This window comes from Calonectris borealis, chromosome 11 (assembly GCF_964195595.1).
Source record: "Calonectris borealis chromosome 11, bCalBor7.hap1.2, whole genome shotgun sequence".
NCBI classification, from domain to species: domain Eukaryota; kingdom Metazoa; phylum Chordata; class Aves; order Procellariiformes; family Procellariidae; genus Calonectris; species Calonectris borealis.
Window position 1 is genome coordinate 21,171,869 of NC_134322.1, and position 10,643 is coordinate 21,182,511.

A 10,643-nucleotide genomic window follows, 5' to 3' on the forward strand; every position below is an offset into this window, starting at 1 on the left:
CTACCTATAGCCTGTGGCTAGCATGTATATACAAACAAACTAATTAAAGAGAAGTTACAATAAAGTTACTCAGCTGTTTTTGACTTAGCACTGCAGGACTTCAGTTTGCACAACAGACAACAAGTATTTCATGCTGAACAATTTCAGACCTGTAACTAGAAATTTTGACTAGGCCATAAGAAACAGGCATCATGTATCCATTATTTATGAGCGGCAAGAAAGATTGGGAGTCATTTCCCTCACAAACCACAACAGAATAGAAAGGGAACTGAGGTTGACACCTGCTGCTCTTCTAGATGGATTTTGGATTTGAGGAACATGGCCATGAGATTGCTATGAAAAAATGTAGTGGTAATCTATTCTATTATTCCTTTAACCGCAACAAGAATTCAAAGGTTGGAAGTAGGCAATGCAGGCAACAGTACCCTTAAATCAGACTCTCATATGCACATTATTCTCTTTTACCATGTTATTATTAATTAAGGAGAAGAACAGGAAAACCTGTTTAAAAATAACATTTAATCAACAACAACCATATGTAATTAGGAAATGTCTTCATGAGCAGCGTGAGACCCATCTCTGCACAGAACAGATTTCAGCTGCTGCATATGGCATTAAAAGCCCACAAGCCAGTAGTAAAACTTGGTCAAACAAAGTAGCGTCAGACTAGAAACAGAGATCAGGCAACCCAGCTCTAGGACAGCCAACGCAGTCAGTGTTTAATCACAAAGAAAGGACCTCCTGCCAAGCTCACAGGTCCATTGCTACAGACAGTTAGCTTCTAGCATTTTTTACAACTAAGCTGAAAGGGTGAAATCAACCCCTTCACCGCTGAGCAGTCAGCAACAGCGGCTGTTCAAGGTTTGAAGTGTTTACCACCTCCTTGAGGACTGTGGCTTGAACTCTGTATTACAAATAACCCGGACATACTTCAGCCAAAGTGTTGACAGATTATATACGTAAGACATAAACAGTAGCAACTCTTACCTTGGATTCCTTCTCGTCTTGCTTCTTCAAGAGGTGCATTCGAGGTCTGAGTCTCCTTTCCAGAGGTAATTTTCTAGGCAAAGGCTCCCAATTGCAGCTCAGACCGCACTGATTACTGAATGCAGTTTAAGTGGAAGCACACGGATGCCAAGAGGAGATTAATTACAAGCAAGGCATCAGGTGGTGTCTAATAGGAGCCTGGTTGGGCATTAAGAAACATCTAACCTAAGCACTGGTGGACAACTAATACACTTTCTTTTCTGGTACTATGTAACCTCTTGGCTGTATCATTGCTAACTGGCTTAACTGTGCAGGCTTAGAGAACCCAGGGGACTCTACATCAGTACTATACACCGTCTGCCGCATTGAAAGGTCACTGTTATCCTTCAGCGTGACTGGCAACAACTCTGCACTGTACAGGCCTGAAAAGCAGCCTCTGCTGCTCAGTACCATCTCTTTTCCCTTGCTTTGTCGTTCTCCAGCTTGCAGGGCTGGGGCACTGAAAGCAAGGGCAGTTACCACCACATAGCTATCAATACTTCATGTGTCCTCAAACAGTAACTACGCTCATTGCTAGCGAGCAAGGAGAGCAGGAAGGTGCCCTTAGCTTGGCCTTCACCCTGAGATCCATGTCTTCTTGCTGCCATGGGGTCACGGGCACAACCAAGTGGCCAAGCCTCTAAAGTAAAGTTGGCTGTTACCAAACAAAACTAAAACCAGCATTAGAGTCAGTCACTACCATCCACAAGTAGCATTCACCAGCTTCCTAAATTAATGACAGTACCCACCACAGGTGTTTTTATAGTGCAGCTGTGTTGGGCATGCTCACTGTAGCTGAGGCTAAAGGAGGGAGAATAGTTGGGATTTTGCTCCCCAGGAAGAGGAAGGAGATAAAGTTGTGATGCTAGGTCACATCAGGCTTCTGGAAAGTAAATGGCTGCTAGAGGCCTGCAGCGGCTGAGGGACTGTTTTTTGTAGGAGAAAGGATACTTGTGTGGAGTAACTAGATTTTGGAAGAAGAACAGGAATTAATGTCCTGTCTGTGACTAGGTTATTAACAAAATGACAACACCCCATCTACTGAGACAAAGCGGAGAGGGCAAAGAACTTTTAGTCAAACTGTTAGCCATTATCTATTCTTTGTTAGCAATTGTCTGATTTCAGTGGTCAGCTCACATTTTGGATGAGGGAAGCTCAAAGCCACAGTTATCTCCAGATTTGTGCACTCCTGGATCATGCACAGTGCAAATTTGATCTGTTTCTAGAACGGCCAGATAATAATATTTCCATCAAATTAGCCAGTGCACATGGTACAGTGCTCATCCTGCCCTTCTACCAGCTGCTAAAGGACAGCTGACACCTGATCTGGCACCAAGCCGGTTGATGCAACATGAAGAGCACATTTACCGCCTATCACTGCTGTGTGCCATGTGGCTGCAGCATTTCTGTCTGACACAAGGGCCCAAAAGGCAGATTCACTGTGGTGGTGTATTCTGACCGAAAGCACAGACTAAATCTTGCTTTTAGATATAACATTCTAATAGAAATCACTGAGACCTCCCACTAAAATCAGGAGAAATCAGACTTGACATCCCTGAAATTTCTAAGAGGAAAGACAAAATCCTCCAAAACCACCGGGCGAACAGAATTGGGCTTAGAACGTAGCTACCAGCTTATAGCCAGGGGTTTCCACATACCATCTTGAGGACAAAGAGGGTACAAGAACAAAGAGGGTACAAGAGGGAAGAGATATCCTAAGAGGTTCTTTGAAATTAGAAGGAATTTTACTTATCAGATCTAAAAGAGCCAGTGTTGTGCAGATTTGAAAATATAAAAGCGGCACTTATAATCCCAGCTTTGCTGCCCTTACCATAATTCAACTAAACCACCAAATCAAGGGTAGACGTACAGAGAAGTAACCAGCATGTTAATTGGTGCAATACTGAATGAACTATAACTGCACCAGTGGTGCTTTGACTTAAATTCTCTTTGACTTCGCAATTCTGGCATTTGCTGCAGCCCCTGCCTCAGGGTAAATGGACACACAGTACAGCTAAAGAAATTCTAGCCTAAACTTGAATGAAATTTCCTGTGTGGGATGACACACTTGGATTGTTCAAGGAGCGCAGGCTAAACCCTTTAATAAAAAAGTGACTGACTTTGTGAAGCAAAGGTATGACTTTGGAGAAGTCATACCTCATACCTCAGTTCTCCCATGCATCATGGGGAGTTTGTAAAGCACCCTGATGTCATGAGCTGAAAATCCTTCAGGCACACGAAGTATTTTTGTGATTGTTCAATCCCAGACTCAGTCTAAACAAGCTGGCGTTGGGTGGTGATCAGATCAATATTTGCAACGGAAAATCTTGTACAAAAGGACAAATTATATTGTGTACACAGCGCCATTGCTCGTTTTGTAATACAGCTGGATGGCTCTTGGGAAGGGGGTTGCAGACATGAGATAACACTCATACTCAATGCAGGGAGCGTGTGGGGGAAGTTTAGTACATTCCCTTCCACTTTGCAAGGGCACAAATGCTCAACAGCTGCATCTAAGGAAGAATTGTTCTGAAATTTTAAGCCGAAAACAGTCCATGGGGGAACTTCTTGGGAAACTGGTGAACTTTAACCTTCCCAGGATAAGAATGTTAACATAAGTGTGAATGGGAAAGCTTTCAATGCACTGATAGACGTGAGAAATGCTTTGTCTTTAGAGAAGGGCTGCACAGCCCTTCTTGTGTCTGAACCCCTTGTGAGGAAGGGAGATGTGAGCGACAGTGACTTTGTTCTGCTAAGCGGCAGCTAAAGGTTTTACTACGGTCACTGCTCAATTCAGCAGCCATAGGGAGATTCAAAACCAAAGAGAAGCTCTTATTCTAGGGATAGAAGGGATCTTGAGAAATGCATCCTTCCTGCTCTGCAGCGTCCTGTGCCAGCTTTTTTAACCAGAGCGCTTATCAGCACAGGCCCTAAATCTGACTTATGTTTGCTCAGTCTTTGTTTCCCACCCATGTATACTAACACTGCCAGGCTAAAATGGTGGTTTTAAGCTTTTAAAATGGATATTGTATTCAAAGCACAAGAGCACTTCATAGAGCGCTGGACTATTAGCAACAAGCATGCTTCCTAAGGATGGAGCATTCTCCAAGTCCTGGAAGTGCCAGGAGTGCCTAGTTCTTCTAGGGTATGTACCAGGAAATAAAGTCTTGCCTATTGCCTGTGAGATGTTTGGTAGAGGCCTGGCACAGGACTACACAATGCAATCTTTGCCAAAGATGACTTATCCTTCTCTTACTCTTAGTTGAGAGCGTATAAACACTACCCATTTACTTGATTTGCTGGCAGCCTCATTCAGTGGCAAGCATGACTTAATTTCATATTTTACTGCTTCCTTTTGTCCAGGTGGGAGAAAAATTTCAGAATTCTGTTCAAAAGCAGTTTTCTAGATTGATTCCTACTTTGATCTACAAAATAGACTGCTTTTGCATGCAAGGCACCCTAGATCCTCCCAAGCCACCCAAATGTCAGTGGTTTACTTAAGCATTTTATTTGCATGAAGAAAATGAATTCCAGTTCTTCAGTCACAGCCTAATGCTAGCAAAGGTCTGACACTGCAGTTATCCTGGAAAAAGCTGAAGTTATTCTTTGAAATGGGGCAGGAGCCCATTTGTTGAAAGGGGCTGTTGCCTGAAGCACCACACATCCAAGATGAAAGCAAAGCTGTCCATTCTCTGGAGTGTCAACAGGAATAGCTCTGTGGCCCCACACTGCTGTGGCTCACCAGTTACCAGTAGTAACCCATATTTGCAGGCTTCCCTCTGGCAAAGAGAGAAGAGGTTTCAGCTCAAAAGCTTTGATGTGAAGCATGATCATTCAGGGTCATGAGAAGCAGGTGAGAGCAAAAAGAAAAAGTGTTGTCCTTTGCATAGCACTAAAGTTGAAACTTTGCAGAAGTGCTTCTTTGCTTGCTCCAGCAGGATCACTAAGTGAGTCTCAGGTCACCAGACTTGAGCTCTGGTAATCTCTCATTTACATGGTTAAAGCTCATATCCAGGTTTGGCCTACAAAACCTGGCCACGCTTCCAGGTTATAGGTAAACTGTACTTGATGTTCATCTGCAGTATAAATACACCACACAAAATACAGCTGAACAGCTATCCTGGAGTCTAGACATGGAGGGAAACAACAGCTGCTGCCAGGCACAGATCCAGCAGATATTATTGCAGTCACAGCAAGGACTAAGTCAAAGGTATATGCCTGCACTAAATATGTATCATGAAAACAAAACCTGTATCATGAAGGCAACTGCCATAGTGAGGAAGTAAAGAAACAGGTGGGCAAACTCTACATCTCATGTTTACCCCTGCTACCCCAGCCAGCTATCAGACCATTAAACCTGCCTGGGGTGTAACACATGGACAAGGAGCAGCTGTACAGCTGTGCTTCCCCAGCATTTCTTTCTCCTCCATCTAGTAACAAGTAGCCTGTGATTTAGACTTATTTTTGAGCACTAATCCTTGTGATATGCTATTGTCACAAATGAGTGGTTTAGAGGCCGCTTAAAGAATCACTGTCAAAGGTATTAGCAGAAAGTGATTTTAATAGAAATTTAGAAAAGCATGACTTAACAGAGTTCGATGGCAAGGTTCACTCTATCACTTACTACCAGATGAAGCATACAAAGGAAAAGAGCATGGGAAGCTGACTAGCTTGACTGGTGAAAACACTATCTGGCAACAACTAAAACATCAGTGTGTTACCAACATTCTCATACTAAATCCAAAACACAGCACTATACCACCTACTAGGAAGAAAATTAACTCTATCCCAGCCCAAGTCAGGACATTGTGTTAGAATTGAACTGGAATGATTTATGCAGAGGCCCAGGATGAAAAAGTTAAGGAAGACCCTCCCGTTGAGTCACGAGGTTCAGAGAAGACCCAGCTGGATCCAACCTTAGTCTCAGACTTGGACAATGGTTTATGTCCAATACAAAAGGGTAAGGAGGCCCTCCCATTGAATCACAAGGTTCAGAGTAGACCCCCTTGCTTTCAAAACTTCTTCTCAGAGAGGCGGCTAGGGGCAGCTGGATCTATCCCTAGTCCCAGACCTATTTAACAGTTTGTATCTAATACAAAAAAGAATAAAGAAACCCTCCCATTGAGTCACAAGATTCAGAGTAGACCCAGCTGGATGCACCCCTAGTCCCAGACTTGGTCAATGGTTTACGTCTGAAGGACTGTATCTGTTTAGCAGAAATATGAGAATGATATGCAAGACAGTGGGAAACAGGATAAGAGTGCCAGCATCTTATCACCCAACAGCCATGCACAGCATACAGTGACCAACAAATACTGTTGCTACTTTATAGGTCTCTGCACCAAGCTTAGCAATTTGGCAGACAGGAAGCTTTGTGCTTGCACGAGCTTAGATGTAGCATAGATGTGAGTTTGCTCTCCTGCCTTTTAGCAACGTCCCAAGCATACATCATGTTTTAAAAGATGCTGCCCCCAAAAGACCTTTCCATCTACTCAATGCAGCTCCAGAGGAAACAGATCAGCTATGAGAAGGTGCAGAAGTCAGCAAGGAAAAGATTAGCAAGATGAGCTTTAAAAAAAGATGTGGAAGTGGAAGTAGGGCTTATTATATGTAGAAAGGGCAGCTGCTCCAATCAGGGTGGCACCAAAGAGCAAAAATTGAAAAAGACAATTTAGAGGCTCAGGTGGCAGTCTGCTAAGCACTGCATTCATCCAAGTGTGTGCTTATGCCACAGGATATAGTGCACAGGAAAACCCAAGATCCACTGCACTTAGAAACTTCTATTGCATTTCAGTGGCATTTATCTCAGGCCCAAGATTAAGTCAGTTACAAGATCCACTAACTCCATATTGTAGAGGCTATCACTATCACTTATCACAAGTACTTATCTCAAACCTCATCTGAAACCCCAAGTACTGAAAAATCTCACAAACTGTCCTCTTCTTGCTCTCAAGACTGATTTTTTTACTAACTTCATTGAATTGAGCTTGTTGGACTATTTTTCCCCGTTTAGTAAGACAAACACACACCTGATCACACCTTACTACAGCATAATTCTGAATGAGATTCTCGAATTCTCATGAGCCTCATATTAAGTTGCTGAAAGGCAGTAAAGCATGGGACTTGCACTGCAATGTACTTAAAAGTCATTTTAACAGCAGCAAGAAGAAACAAAGCTCAATTAAAAAACACCCTTAAGGCAATTCTACTCCCATGTGTTAAAAAGCTCTGGATGAGGTCAGGCTCACTGCTGCAGGCAAGCTACATGCTTGTGTGCTCCACATAGCATACACATGTTCAATCATTCTTTGAATAATTTCCCATGCAGGGTGCACTGAGACCTCATTACCTCGTCAGCAGAAGGCACCAGACCCAGGCAGTTTGGATGAGCAGCCACTTCAGCTGCACAGCTAGGGTGAAGTAAACGTACTGCTAGCTGTTTGAAGCTGGAAATCGAAGCACTGCCAAACAACACACAGAACAGATCCAGCCACCCCCTTAAAGACAGACACAAACCTTTCTCCCTTCCCAAACCACCCAGTGTTGCTGGTATTAACAGCCTCACTGGCTGAAATAACAGTAAAAGTAGTGACTGCTGAAAAGAAGTGGCTAGACTTCACAGATATCATTAACAGCATTTGACACCGTAGTGAAACATGGAAATGTAATCAATGTACTACAGTGTAATCAGTCCTACAGAGCTTCTATCAAGCTTATCAACAGGGTATCAAGAATTATTTATTGGTTCTGTATTTCCTATGCTGTAAGATCTTACTGTAACAGAGTTGACTTTTGGCAGACTGCACTACAGAAGACGAGTTGCATCAGATTAAGTAGGGGGATAGGAACATCCTACATATTGTATATTCCAAAAAGTTAAATACACAGAAGAAACCTCTTGGGAGCAGTCAGCTACTTCTAAAAACTAAGAAAAGTGACATTTTGCTTGCAAAAGTAACAGGATTGCCTTATATCGAGCTATAAGATAGACAAGAGGAAATCCAAACAGGAACTGAAAATGTCAGACACAGGATTCAAGGAGAAAAGAGCTGGAATGAAACTAAGTCATCCCATGTCCCCTAAAAAGCACTGGCAGATACGAGCATATTAGAAAGGCCAAATTACAGTGACACCAACGTTCCTGTCTTAATGCAATCCAAAGCTTATTAATTCTTTTCAGTAAGAAAAAAAAGTATTTCCTGATGTATCAACATTATTTCACTTGCTGCAATTTAAGCCCATTATTTTTTTCTTTCAACAGCCACTGAAAATATAAAGATTTCCACAAAGAGGAAGGGAAGAAACTCAATATTCCCTTTGCTAGAATGTTGACCTTAAGAATAGTTAATACATGTGGATTCTGTGCCTGAAAAAAGAAAGAAAAAGGCAGTTAATCAGTGATTCTAAAGTTGAAGGAGAAATTAAGAATTCATGTTTAAAGTGTTAATGAGAATGCTGTTCAAACTTAAGTTTCAAGAATGTAAACTAGCTAGAAAACACAGGAAGAGGGGCAGTGAGAAAGATAAAGGATAATAGCGCAGACCAGAGATACTACAGCACAATGAAGCAAACCAAACTAGTTGGTACTGGAAGCAATGGACCTGCGGTACTCCTAGCATTAATTAAGCACAGGCTGATTTATGGAACTTTTTTCTCACTAATATTAAGTAGCTCCTACTGAACTGCATCCTGCCATGGCTCAACTGCCTTTGATACTTGAGCTTATCTCGAACTAGCTAGTGGAGGTAACTATATACTACACTACAGATTAAAGTCCTATGCTAAACAGGGTTCAACGGTAACAGCTAGAAAAACAACTAGCAACTAAAAATGTACTAGAGTAAAGCAAAACTCTTCCATCTTGCTCACACCTAAGTTTTTAGTTTTTTCTTTTTTTATTTTTTGTATTGTTCATTATGACAATGAAGTCCACACTGGAAAATACTGCTTTGAATGTTTACAGGAGCTTGAGTTTCATTATGGTACAACTTCGTTTAAGAGGAAGGAGTCCCAATATAGGTAACTTAACAGTAGAAAATATCAGTGTTACTTGATAGACAGGGCCATGCTGTTCAGACTTTTCCACTGTTCTTTAATATTAATGTGTTTCCTTGCTCAACAGCAAAAAACACTCTAAACTTAAAAAACAAGATCTCATTGCAATGCGAACCTTCTGACTCAGGTGAAGAAAAAGCTAGGATGCAAACCTTGCTTAGACTGTTTGGCAACGAGTGAAGCAGAAAGGCATATGGCTTCACCAGCTTGCTAAAAGAGAAACAGTTTGTAATAGCACTCTCTTTCACCCACAGGACAGAAATCTAGTCTTCTACTGTCATTTTTCTTAGCACATGAATAGTTTGTTAAGAGCAGAGTTTTATTAACAATAGCAGGCAGCCTGCATCCAGCGTTAATGGGAATTTAGCCAGAAGATGAGTAAGACAAGAAGCTCTTCTCAGACACAAAGCACGCTTTTGGAAACGCATACACTTTAGTTCTAGGAGAAATCAAGGGTCTTTAAGTAAAAGCAAGAAATATTGCTCACATGGACAGCAAGAAGCTCAGCATATCAAGACACATTTTAATACTAGTGGTTTAATACGTTTACAATGGAGTAAGTTCTCTCTGTACATTCACCCAAATATAGTGCTGTTCTACTACAGGCAAAGTTAAATGCTAAATAAGCCACAATTTCTATTGAAATAGGTACGCAGAACAGCACTTCCATGAATGGGTGCAACAAACTACCTGCATTTTTACAATCTATAATGCACAGTAACAGCATCCCATCAACAAGCAGAACAAGCTGTTTCGCTTTCATTGTTTAAAGCTTTTAACAAGACACAGGTATATGAACTACAGCTAGGTAAGCCTCACATTTGTCATCTGCCTTTAATATCAAACTGTCTCCTTTTCTACAGGACTCTGGATTAAGAAATTCTACTCCAGGGTTACACTGGGACCAAAGACTGAATTTCAGAAGCCTGCCAGATGAGTTTGCAGTTCTGGAATTCTAAGCAAAACAGATTTATAGCCAATCCAAGGCTTTTAGTACTATGGTAATACTCAACATTAACCACGCTAAATTATACTGAACCAGTAACAAATCTTAGTTGTCTGGCTTCTAATCACCTTCAGAATTCAGGAAGTCTACATAACTGGAAGTGATGACAGAAGGTATGGTTGCAGAAATCAGTATTATCTCAATCCTCACGTGAGAACTTGTGTATGCCTCCTTATTTGAGTATCAATCCCACTGAACTAATTAGCACACCACAACCCAAGCACATTCACATTACAGGATCAAAGACTGTAAAAAGTAAAACCTCATACTACAGCTGCATTGATGTCTGACTACTAAGGAGATCCCACTTGTTCTGAACTTCAGTGTATTAGACCCTTGCAAGTTTGTTTGTTTTTTTTTTTGTTAGATGTTGTTTTTAAAACACAACATCTAACTCTATCCACACATCCAAGATCTACTGGCCAATCATGCAAGAAGGCCACTGGTTCCTACAAACAACTAATTCACAACAGTTAAAAGTACGGTTGGGCTTCGTTTAGATTGTGTTTTACGCCAAAAAGAGCTGTAAAATATTTATTGAGTAGATTCAGAAGAA